The sequence below is a fragment of the Bolinopsis microptera genome, chromosome 8 (assembly GCF_026151205.1).
Source record: "Bolinopsis microptera isolate Bmic1 chromosome 8, MBARI_Bmic_1.0, whole genome shotgun sequence".
Taxonomy (NCBI): Eukaryota; Metazoa; Ctenophora; class Tentaculata; order Lobata; family Bolinopsidae; genus Bolinopsis; species Bolinopsis microptera.
The window spans coordinates 12,817,389-12,830,213 of record NC_087079.1 but is presented as its reverse complement, the minus strand read 5'-3'; the positions used below and the strand labels follow the sequence as shown (position 1 = coordinate 12,830,213).

The 12,825-nt window shown below is 38.8% G+C and overlaps 1 protein-coding gene and 1 long non-coding RNA gene across 2 annotated transcripts in view; both read right to left on the bottom strand.

Annotated features, from left to right (window-relative positions):
• Positions 1-12,825, bottom strand: part of LOC134819683 (pre-mRNA-processing factor 19-like) — a 33,002-nt gene that overhangs the window by 19,266 nt on the left and 911 nt on the right. The window lies entirely within an intron of this gene.
• On the bottom strand, positions 5,984-7,200 carry LOC134820249 (uncharacterized). The gene is made up of 3 exons (XR_010160858.1): positions 7,076-7,200; positions 6,595-6,854; positions 5,984-6,317 (listed from the first exon to the last, which is right to left on the bottom strand). It is a non-coding gene; the product is annotated as an uncharacterized LOC134820249 (long non-coding RNA).

Sequence of the window (12,825 nt, the reverse complement as noted above, 5' to 3'; positions counted from 1 at the left end):
ATGAAGTTACCAGACGTAGAGTTGTCAGCGGTAAACTTCAAGAGAGTACACTAGATCAGGTTCTCTCTACAAACGAAGCTATTGTCAATGAAGTAATGATTGTCTCCCCCTTGGGGAAGAGCGATCATGTTTGTTTTAATGTAGAATTAAATCTAAGTCTTAGTAACAGTAAGCAAGATGATGAGGCTGCAAAGGAGCCTAGAAAGTTATGGGGAAAAGTCTCTGGCAAAGAATTGTTACACAGATCAGCTGAAATTGACTGGTCTTTTAGTGAGGGTACTTTAACTTCTGAAGATATGTGGAGTGAGTTACACTCAAAGCTTAACTTAGTATCTGATATAGTTCCGACGGAAAAGAACTTTAAATGTGAGCCTTGGGCAAATTCATCCTTAAAAAGATGCAGGAAAAAGACAGATAAATGTTGGTATATTTTTGATAATAATCCTTCTTCTGAAAATCTTAATGTTGCACTGAACCAACAAGGACAGTTTGATAGTAATTCATTTAAGTGTAAAGTTAATTATGAAAGAAAAATTACACAGTGTATGAAATATAATACAAAGCCATTTTATGCATATTTAAGAGGGAAAAGAGTGTTAAAAAGTTGTGTATCATCCCTGGAAAAACCGGACGGATCTTTGACCAAAAGTAATTTTGAAACTGCCGAAGTATTGGCTGATGCTTTTGCTTCAGTTTTTGTCAAAGAACCAGATGGACCTTTGAACAGAGAATGTTATTTTATTGCGGATGAGTTACACATTGAAAATATTGAGATAACAATGGATGATGTTGGCAGAGAACTGAAAAGAATTAATATTAGTAAAAGTAAAGGGCCAGATGGCATTCATCCTAAATTATTAAAAGAACTTGAACATAATTCAAGTTTTGTTTCTGCTGTGACTAAATTATTTCAAACATGTGCTTCAAGTGGGAAAATTCCAGAACAGTGGAAGACAGCAAATGTTACATCTCTTTATAAAAAGGGTAGTCGGAAAGATGCCCTAAATTACAGGCCAGTGTCACTTACATGCATTTTATGTAAATTATATGAAAAATTAGTAAGGAGGCATATTATGAGTTTTGTTAGTAAGAAGATAAATCCAAACCAGCATGGATTTGTAGAAGGTAAATCTTGTTTATCTAATCTATTAGAGAGTGTAGAATGTATCATCGAACTATTAGAAGATGGTGCACCCGTAGATGTGTTTTACTTAGATTTTTGTAAAGCATTTGATAGTGTTCCACATCATAGACTACTTACAAAAATGAGAAATTTGGGTATAAGTGGTAACACTTTAGATATTGTGAAAGACTTTTTATCTGGAAGAAGATTTAAGACATTTGTTGGTGGAGCATATTCCTACCTTCGTGATGTTTTATCAGGCGTCCCACAAGGGTCTGTTTTAGGTCCTTTATTGTTTGTCATTTTTATCAATGACTTGCCTGATTGTATTAATGGTATATCAAAACTGTTTGCAGATGATCTTAAAGTTATTATGGATGCCAATGACACTGAAAGCACTTTCAATATGTTAGAAAGCTTGCAAAACTGGCAAAATGTGTGGCTGTTAAAGTTTAATCCTAGCAAATGCAAAATAATGCATGTTCCATTTAATGAAAATCCCCTTCAAGAATATGTATTTAGTGGTGTTACACTTGAATGTATTGAAGCAGAGAAAGATCTTGGAGTTTTAACTTCTTCAGATTTGAAATGGTCGAAACATATTAAAAGTTGTATTAGTAAAGCAAACAGTATGATTGCATGGGTTACAAGGAATCTCATTGTAAGAGAAATTAATGTAATGAGAAATGTTTATAAAACTATAATAAGACCCCACTTGGAGTATTGTGCTCAGTTGTGGTCTCCACCTGCCTGCCATGGGAATTGGGCTACTATCATTGAACTGGAAAATGTCCAGAGAAGGTTCACACGCCTTATTGATGATATTGGAACACTTCCTTACAGTGAAAGGTTGGATGCCTTACAGATTACAACACTCGCAGAGAGACGGGTTAGAGGAGATTTGATTGAAGCCTACAAAATTGTAAATGGATTGGTTGAGTATGGAAAAGATATTTTCAATTTAAGTAGATCGGGAGATAAAATTGTTAGCACTAAATCTAACAATATTGATAGAAATATTAAAACCTTGTCTAATAATTTTTTATCAGAGCGTGTTATCAGCTTTTGGAATAAATTGCCATCTTTTGTTAGAAATTCAGTGTCTGTTATTGATTTTAAAATTAATCTAGAAGAATTTAAAAAGACTAATAATTTAGTAGACACAGGCAACTTTTGGGAAGTGTCAAATATAGTTTTAGCAAAAATAGAGGGTGTAAATTATATCGAAAAGAAGAAGCAACAAGTCCGATATTTATATAAAAATCCGTGTGTTGCCAAGAGAAAGGGAATAAATATCTCATGAATTTGTTTTTATTTATTTATTTTTTAAATTAACGGTTTTAACTTTTTAAACTTTTTTATATGTAAATAAATTATGACAATTATGTTAGTTATAGAATTTGTTTGTTTTTTAATGACGAAGGCTGTGAAATGTTCACAGTTCTGATAATGAGGAAATCAGAAAGAATGTTTAAAACTAGTGATGATGTTTATGTCATTATTCTTAATCTAATCTAATCTAATCTAATCTAGTCCTTCTGTGGAAATATTAATATTTAAATCAAGGTAATTAATGATTTTATTATTGGAACCAGCTCGCTCCATCTCCAATGAATTAGGATAAATATCTTTAATCAATTTATGAAAGTAAAGGTAGTTAATAATAGATAAATCGTCAACATATCGTTTATTATTGGATAATATCTTTGCTAATCCCATTTTCTTTTCCTGAAGTAAACGTTTCATATAATTAAATTCCTTTTTGCCAACAGTGAGATCAGCTATAGGGGAACTTGAATTTCCACCCATAGGAATACCCTTGGTTTGTATGAATACAATCCCACCGAAGACGACATAAGTGTTATAAATAATAAATTTAACAGCCTCTTTTAGGTCATCTTGACTAAAGCAGGCATGAGCATCATAGGTTTTATTGGAAAAGAAACATGTATTACTGTCTCTTTTAGACTGAGGCCCCGCCTCAGTCTACGCCCCGCCTCAGTCTACGCCCCGCCTCAGTCTCTTTGCTCTTGTTGTTGTTCGTTTCACTTTATGTACAAGAGTGCAAAAAGATTTGCACACATAGCTAACGATTGGTGTGCCAACAGTCAGGTATACGGTAAATCTTCTTTTACTTGTTCAAGCATCAAACATTATGTTTCAGCTCAAAGTAATTATTTTTGCCTCATTTGCTGCATTTCTTGTATCAACTCCAAAATTTGACTGACGGTATTAATCCTTCCACTTTCAAAGCTCGGCATGGCCTTGACGATATAGCGCGCCGCTCTCTTTTCGAAGTGTCACGAAGTACGTAGTGCGCGCTTGTATCACGTCGTGACCCCCACTGTCGTTTCACTAAATGTTTTATGATCGTTTTTACGATACAGGGATAGCCGCGCACTTGTGCGCGGCGGGTCATACAACGTATGACACATGACAAGTGCGCGGCGGGTTTATAGTCCATTAACAATGGACTTGTATCACGTTGCGACCCCCACGGTCGTTTCACTATGTAGCGTCTTCGACGCTACAGGGGGAGCCGCGCACTTCGTGCGCGGCGGGTCATACAACGTATGACAACAATGGACAAGGTATGGCCCTGTGGTGCATCGATCTAACAAATATGGTTGTGAGAAACATTATTCATTATTTGATGCGCTGCGCGGCCCAATAATGCATTGCGCTTTCAAATAGCCATGACACATTTTTAGCGCAATGCACTTGCTCTAACCACTAACCATAGCCCTCTCGCTTGCAGTGAAACAAGCGCGTCACGCAGTACGCGTAGACACATGGCTATGTGAAGCAATGCACTACTACTGGGCCGCACCGCGCATCCAATAATGTTTATAAAATATCGCAGCTACATGAGCTGTAGATCGGCAAAATGCATTACAGGGCTTGCTCTATCAAGAGCCCTTGCGCTTGCAGTAGCGCGCGCCCGCCTCACGGCGGTAAGAAGGCTTTTCTTGACTTGTAGTAGAGGCTCTTACGGGCAAAAAGACGTGTTTTCTGCTACGAGTTTAGAGACCTAACCGCTAATTGGACACAATAGTATGATGTCTAAGGATCGATAATATGTTAAGAAGTATAAATTTGGACTTATTAGTCACGTGCTATACCAATGCGCGTTTTAAACTTTGACAGTCTATTACTCTAAGGCAAATAGAGTAATTATATTCATATTTTGTCAGCAATAAGATCACATTATTTTCTATTTAGTATGAAAATATGAGCTAGAACGGACATAATCTCGCTGAGTTATAGCTGTTTGAAATTTATGATGAACGCGCGGGTGCCAATTGATAACAACTAAATGCTTTTGCGCGTAGTGCGCGTCGAAAATTTGGCAAAAACGCTTGCGGAGTGACAATATTCAAACTTCGATAAAGTATATGAAGTGGGTACTTCTCGGAAAGGAAAAATTTAGGCAAACACGATGTGACTATTTTTGGGTTGATTTAATACAACTGCAAAAAATTATTCAAACTTCAAGCAAAAAAGTCAAAATTTTTACCACTTTTTTGGATTTTTACCTCAGAACAAATAGAGGGATTTGTTTTATTTTTATACAATCTTGTGCGGCTGTCTTTTAGCTATCTTTATGCAAGTTTTGCCGACATGCCAACAAAATTAACTTGCTCAAAATATCAAAAAACATGGTTTTTTGGCCTATTTTTGGCCCAAAAATCGGTTTTTTGCGATTTTACCCCAACACAATCAGTCCAATCATCTTGAAACCACTTTCAATCGATTCTACGGTCAAAAATACGTCTAGTAAGGTGTATCTGGGGTCCCTAACGTATCGAGCAGACAATGCCCGTAAGAGCCTCTACTATTGTGAAACAACTACAAGCGCGCCCGAAGTGGCGAAATTACAGGGCCTTATCGAGCTGCGAAGGATTCAGATTTTGCACGGCTTTAATTGGTTCTGAATGATCACGTGAATGCTAGTCACGTGCGCTTTAACATCCAATGCAATGAGCATTCGCACTTTTTTCAGGGCGATTGAGGTCGTAATTCATTGAGTCCTTGACGGATGTTACTCGTCTAAATTTCTTCGAAGTAGCGCACGCCGCTTTCTTCTCGAGCTACGAAGTAGCGCGCGCCGGGCCAGATCATTAACAATGGTCAAATTGGGATTTTACTAATTCACTCGCCAGCGCGCTATCACGTGTTTTTAATGCCGTGATTTCATTGGTCACCTCAATAACGCGCATTATTTGTGACAGCACAGTTGTTTTCACACAATTTGTCCACCGCGCGTGCAATAAACTCAATTTAAGCTCCGATTTGTGACCGAAATGGCCGAATGGGCTATAATATGGTTTATGCAATGCATGGCCGGTAATTAGCTAATTGAATTTTAGGCACTGTAGGTTGCATAAATTCACGAATTATCAATAATATGCAATAAAATTATTCCTGCAAGTTTTAATTCATTTAAGGTTTTATAGATCTTGTTGGTCAAGGGTAAAATATAAGCAGTATAATAAATCAATATCGAATTGTTTTCAGTTTTTCATCGCGAACAGATACCACTATTTCAAGTTGTTACACGGCCAAGGATAAATCTCACAATTGTTTAGATTTGTAGCTCTGTTTATCAACGGTGAGATTTCTGAAAAGGGCAATTGAAATTGAAATCGATTTGACTCTTAAACGTGCTTCAGCTCCAACTGTTAAATAGATCCACATTCTACATTCTACCAGATTCTTATCTACCTAGATTCTACCATAATATATAGTCGATATATTATATACGTATACCAGAGCACGTCACATTTCAATAATTTTACAATATGTTATTTTATCAGCTACATATGTTCGAAGGATTAAAACACTTTTATGACGGTGCTGTTAGAATAACAGAATATTTACGCTATAAAACAGTTGACATCAAGAATATTATAACATTACCAAACTAAGTAAAAAATAACAACTGTCCAATGTCCTAACCATGAACCTGACCAAAAATGTCAGTAAATATCAGTTTATTCGAAATCACAGTCATATCACTATGAAGACCCGTGTATTAGCCCGGTAGGTGAGGTATAATAGAGCCGGCCAGCCCGGTAGGTGAGGTCCAGTAGTTGCCCGGAGGCGGTGTAGAGTTGGGTGATGAGGTCTCCTCCTGACACGTTGTACATTCCTTTGTGTGGTTCCTCCTTCTCTCCTTCCTCTTCTAGAATATCTGAGGGGGGAGGGTGATCACAGAGTAGGGAATGTATAATAAGGGATATTTTATAGTAGTGCTGTCACGTGACAAAAATGAGCTCTCGTTCGTTCATTACTTAGCCACGACCTGTCGACCGTTTTTGGAGAGGTTTATTAACTACTTCTATCTTACTCACTATAATTACTACAGTATTAGATCAGGGTCAGAGACGGGTTCAATATTAGGATATATAAGCTACAGGAAAAGAAGATTAATTTTTATTAACGGCACTCTTCCCACAAACACCACGTACCGGGAAGAACAAGTCTAATTTTAGAGGTTGGTTTCCATCCAGCCACATCAGTGCTCTGAATAACAGCAGGACGTTGATGTTCCATGGTCTGGACTAGCGTACCACTTTTCCACCCTGGGGTGAAACAAGAGCTCCAGCTCGTACAAACTGCAGTCTTTACCAGTGGAAGACTTGAGGACTGAGGAGTTCTATCAGTTTCTCTATCAGAAGGATTAGGTCCTTGTAGGAGCTGGAGCTAGCAGGGAGGTCTCCGTACATGCCTGACCAATATGTTAGTTTGAGAAATACACAAACAATCATCAGTTTAACAAAACAATTATTACACCAAACAATTATTAATAAAGTGAGGTTATAACTGTAAGCTTGTTACACCCCGCAATATCACTACCGTCCGGAACAATAATTGTTTTAAGTTATGATATTAAGTTTAACATAAGTTAATAGAATATTATTATATAAGTTACGATCGATTGTAACAAACCTGCAACATGACATTATTACAGGGAAGCCTCCGGGTGGAAAAACTCAGTACCATGGGGGGACTTCTGGCAACGTTCCAGGAACTTCTTAGTACGCTCTTCTCGAACCTTCTTCATGTGCCGCTGAATCACTTTATTAATAGTTTAACTTTAGTCCAAGAATAGATTCGTAGAAAAATTAACCAGTAACTGCAGATTCCAATTAAACTAAAAAGTCATTGGTTACTAGTTATTAGTTACTACTGTTACTAGTTACTAGTTACTAGTTACTAGTTACTAGTTACTAGTTACTAGTTACTGATTGGAACCAGCTTCGTTTACTGGTTAATGTTTACCCAAGTATTCATACATACAATTATATAGAATAGTTATATACCTAAATCTGCTAATATAAAACCATAATAACTCTAAAAATATACATGTACACTGCGCAAAATTATGGACCTGGAAGTAAGACTAAATACTTCAGAGCTTAATACACAAATCAAAACAAAATTCTAGAAGACTGACAGTCTTGTGTTGAAAGACGAATGTGATTTAGAAGCTTATCAAAAAATTAAAATCTTAGCGAGCCACGAATCCATAAATCCAAACAAAACTCTGTCTTGACACATTTCAAACAACAGTTTTGTCCACACTACACACTTTGCCTCCTTTAATGAAGTGTCTCTTATATCTCTCTCTTATATCTCTTATATATCTGGCTCGTCGTTTGATCTCTTCTTGAGTTCTAAAACAAGCTTTTGTTGTTCGGCACGTTCCTCTGGAGACCTATCCGGACTGATAAAGACTTTACCGAAATGCTCCGAGCTACGGAGATGCCTTGCTCTAGTCAAAATCTGCTGCACGATTGTAGAGCTCGTCAAAGTCACCTTAACAGGTCTATCAGCCACCTGTTTCTTATCCTTGGATTTGATCAAACCAATTCTGCTAGCTTCTATTTTTGGCTTTTCACCAAGTTCCAACAACACTTGACCGACCTTGTCACATAACAGCTCACCTTTCTCTCCTTTAAGACCAAACAACATCAGATTCCGACTTCGGTCTCCTTCTGCTACAACATCCTTAATGACATTCTTCAAGATGTTTCTATCCGAATCCAGCAAAGGACCTGCTGTTGAGGTTTTTGATTCCTTTACCGCGGCGCTGTATGTCTTTAACTCGGATTTCACAGTATTCTCAACTGATGCTACAACCTCAGATTTCAAGTAATCAAGCTGCTCGTCTTTGACAGCTAGCAGCTCTTTCTGCAATACAACTATTGTCCCCTGGCTGTCAATTACATCGGAGTGCAATTTCTGGTTATACTTCTCCATCTGATCAATGTACAATGATTGCCTATACATAATTTTTAACGCAGAATTGAGACTCTGAGCCATGACTTCCCTAGTGATTTCTCTTCTACCAATGAAACCCTGAGCTACAGTCTACACACGCGTTAACATGATTTGATTTAACAAGCCCGAGAGTTTTCCGGATCCATTCAGCTCCATCATCCCTCACTTCATCAAGCTTATAAGCCACGTATTTCTCAGATTTATACATCACACAACCACGGCACCGGTTAAACAAGCAAGTCTTATCAACGTAATGATAAGTAACTGATAAGCGAGCAACAACGTATTGAAAAGCGTATTTACTGAACTGAAAAGTGTATTTACTGAACTGTTACTAGTTACTAGTTACTATAGTAGAACAATCAGTAAGCTTATCTACTACCTGTTATAACACTGGGTATCACTATAGCAGATGTAATGAAGATCACGGTAGGCTCAAAACGAAATTGACTCTTATATCAGTAATACATAGTAACAAACCTGCCATTATTACTGTCCGGAGTCCCGGACAGGAGGATCCAATGAAATTACCTCAGCAACCAGTTGAAAAGCCAGGAAATTGACCAGAAAATCAATAACATGATACAACAATCCTGAGTAGAGTTGAGAACCTAAGGTTTTTAGGTCTTGATGTCATTCTGAATCCTCTCAGTCAAAGCCAAATAGTGGAAAGCAATAATATATAATGGTGGTAATTGGTACCCTCGAGATTAGCGCTGATCAAGAATGCCAACAGGGAGTAACAAAGAAGAATAAACCGAACATCCCAGTTGAATTTCTACTGCAAATTAACTTGAACACACGTCTGTAGGGTACCACGTGACACGCAATCTGGCCAATAAGCTATCGAATAGCAGTCACGCTGCCCAATCAGAGGGCTGGCTGTTAGTCGGGTGCGGACCACTTATGCCAGTCTAGCTGACGCCAAACAATTATAACACTGAGTACACTCAAATTCATAATTTCCAAATGTGGAGCTCTAAAAGAACAAATAGGAGCCTTGGTTCCTACACCCGAATCTATGTATTACACATAAAAAAGCTTAAACCAAGATTATCTTAGAGATATATCTCCAAATACCATTTAACAGGGAGGGAGGGAGGGAGGGAGGGAGGGAGGGAGGGAGGGAGGTAGGGAGGGAGGGAGGGAGGGAGGGAGGGAGGGAGGGAGGGAGGGAGGGAGGGAGGGAGGGAGGGAGGGAGGGAGGGAGGGAGGGAGGGAGGGAGGGAGGGAGGGAGGGAGGGAGGGAGGGAGGGAGGGAGGGAGGGAGGGAGGGAGGGAGGGAGGGAGGGAGGGAGGGAGGGAGGGAGGGAGGGAGGGAGGGAGGGAGGGAGGGAGGGAGGGAGGGAGGGAGGGAGAGAGGGAGGGAGGGAGGGAGGGAGGGAGGGAGGGAGGGAGGGAGGGAGGGAGGGAGGGAGGGAGGGAGGGAGGGAGGGAGGGAGGGAGGGAGTTGGTCGCATAATGACAGTAGAAATGATTGCAATGATTCTAAACTTTTCAATAGTTTTAAGGTTCAAAATTAAACATTAACGTGCGAGGTTGCGGTAATTTCTTTAATTATGTTTTCTAGTCAGGTTTACAACTCGGTGTTACATTGGTTTTCGTCCTGGTCGACAATGCAAAATACAAAACAGTAAACAGTGCCACATAGAAAAGTACTAAAATCATACATTTTTCTTGGATGCATGTAGCTCTCATGACATTGAAACCATAAAAAAAGCTTACGAGAAGGGTATCACTTTAAGGCAAATGACAGATGACAGAGATATTCAACAAACTGCAAGCGATAGGTTTATCAGAAGGCATAATGCAGAGAGCGAGTGAAAAAGAGGAAGGAACAAAAGTTTGTATCTGATCTCAATCACACGCCAGCGCGCTATATCACGCGCACGTGACTTAAACACTGCAATATCATTGGTCATCTTTATATCCAATGCGAAATACAAAATAGCGCGCTTTTCCTATAATCCATGGCGAGTGAATTAGTGAAACCGCTACTTTTGCTCCAAAAGCCGCGCACCATCAAATATGGCACCTAGGCGAAACTCACTGATCTTTCCAAAAAGGTATGACAAATTTGGTATTGTGAAAATTCTCACAGTCTCTAGAAAACAGTGGTACAAAAATTTTTAGAATCCGAGCAAGTTTATTTTTATCGTGCACCCCCTACTAGTAGCATGAAACGTGGAGAAAAGTGCTTTTCAGAAAAACTGAAAAAATTTGTACTAATTTTCGGTCCAAGTCATTCTCGATACGTACCTCTCGTATCGAGAGCTCCCGTTTCCGAGCTCGTGTTGCAAAGGGCCGAAGGCCAGCCTTCCGAGATCGTATTACCAGGGGAAGCCTCGAGTCCAAAATTGTGTATCGAGGGGTGGGTGCGGACTTTGAAAAGCCAATTAAAAAATATTTTCGGCTAATAATGAACAGGGTAGCATGAAATGTGGAGAAAAGTGGTTTTCATAAAAACTCCGAAAACATAGTTAACAATTTTGTCCCAAACATTTTTAGAAATAGAACCCTAAATAAAAAAGTTGGCCCTTTTTGGTCCCTTGCCCAGATTTTATGGGGGGCGATGGATGCACTGGATTTTCTCTTGTTACTGCACACAAGTGTCAGATTTAATTTTACTGAAACTTAAGTCTCACCCGTATTATTAATTAGTTGCTTATATTAAAATCTGTTTCAGATGTAGAAGGTAATGGATAGCAGCGTCTAGAAATGCCGGCCACTGTACAACTGAGAAGTGCTCCTTTGTTGCCCTCCTTCTCCAGACACTACATGTCAATAGTCCGAACAAAAAGTTTTAATATAAGTAACTGCTAACGAGGGATTGTCGTTGAGAAAGGCATTTAAAAGACCAATCCAGAGCTTTCTGCCTTCAAAATGTTTTTTTCACAGCAGACCATCAAGTTTTACAACAGATAGAAACAGAATCCTTAGCAAACTGTGCCCAGCCCAAAACCTACCAAATCAGACTGATTAAAGCTGCTCATATCTGCTAAAGTATCAATTAAAAATCAATGTTATAGCTGAATACAGCGACGACTCCGAACTAATCGATGAAGATGCGATGCTGGTCGCTTCTTGTATTAAAAATAATCTGAGACAAACAATGTTATTACTATAACATTGTAGCATAACGACGCTTTGCGTATAGCTGCTTTCCCATTTCTAATTATACATTTCATCCTATAGTACAACTTGTAATATGATTAACTAATCAATATTAACCTAACACTAGAGAAGCTTTTTGATGAAAATAGTAAACAACTTGTTTCAGTTCAAACTAAATTAAAGGTCAGACCGGGATTCGAACCATCAGCTAGCACGGTCAATCGCCCTCTTAGCCAACTATGCTATCGTGCCGGCGGCCGAAAATCAATGTTAACTATCATATTGTCGTGCTCGCGCATTCCCTACGCAAAGTTATTCTATGACGATGTATATTTTTAGCCATTTTGGGGCTATTGCGCGGCGCGGAAGTTTTAAACCGTCTTAACTCTGTCCAGGAACAGTCTCCAGAACTGATTAAACTTGTGATTTCCTAGTCAGAGGATGTACTTTACGAAGATATATGATTTGTCATACCTACGTCTACACAGTGGAATCACAAATGGGTATAGTCGCGAACGCAAAGAAACCGCAGGGCCCCTGTCCCCCCTGTCCCCCCCCCCCCTTCCTACACTAATTAAAAAACTGCTTGATCAGATACGACAGTTGCGCCCAATCGATATATCGAAATCCCTCCAATTATAATAAAAGTAAACTTTATTCAATAAAAAATCGTACGATCATATTCATAACGATGGACGCAAAGCTACGAAGAATTAAAAGTAACCTATCTTTACCCTAGCACAAACTCCCAAAGTGAGTTATCGAGGATAATATGCGATTGTTCAGGGATATATGTATTCTTCAGAGCGGACTGTTATACAATTACAGGGAATACAGTATTCGTCCGAACTTCATTTTTAGATTTTGCACATTTATTTATAATGTAATTTTACTCCCTCCAAACGTCCAAACCGAATTTTGATGCCACAAGTTGCATTACGTTGAATCAGGTGATTGGGTTGGCACTAGATCCCCACTATGGGAATCGTGCAGAAAGCCCAATTACGGTATCCTAGCACCCTGTCACATGATTAGCAATTAGCGATTAGGTAATCAATGAATACCCAATCAAATCTAGAACCTTCCACGACATTCAGATTCAGAAGTCGTTTTATTAGCGGAGATTCAATGTGCAGAAAGCCCAATTACGGTATCCTAGCACCCTGTCACGTGATTAGCGATTAGGTAATCATTGTTTACCCAATCAAATCTAGAACCTTCTACGACATTTAGATCAGAAGTCATTTTATTAGCGGAGATTAAATGCAGTAAAAAAGTGGTAAATAGTGGCTATTCTTTAA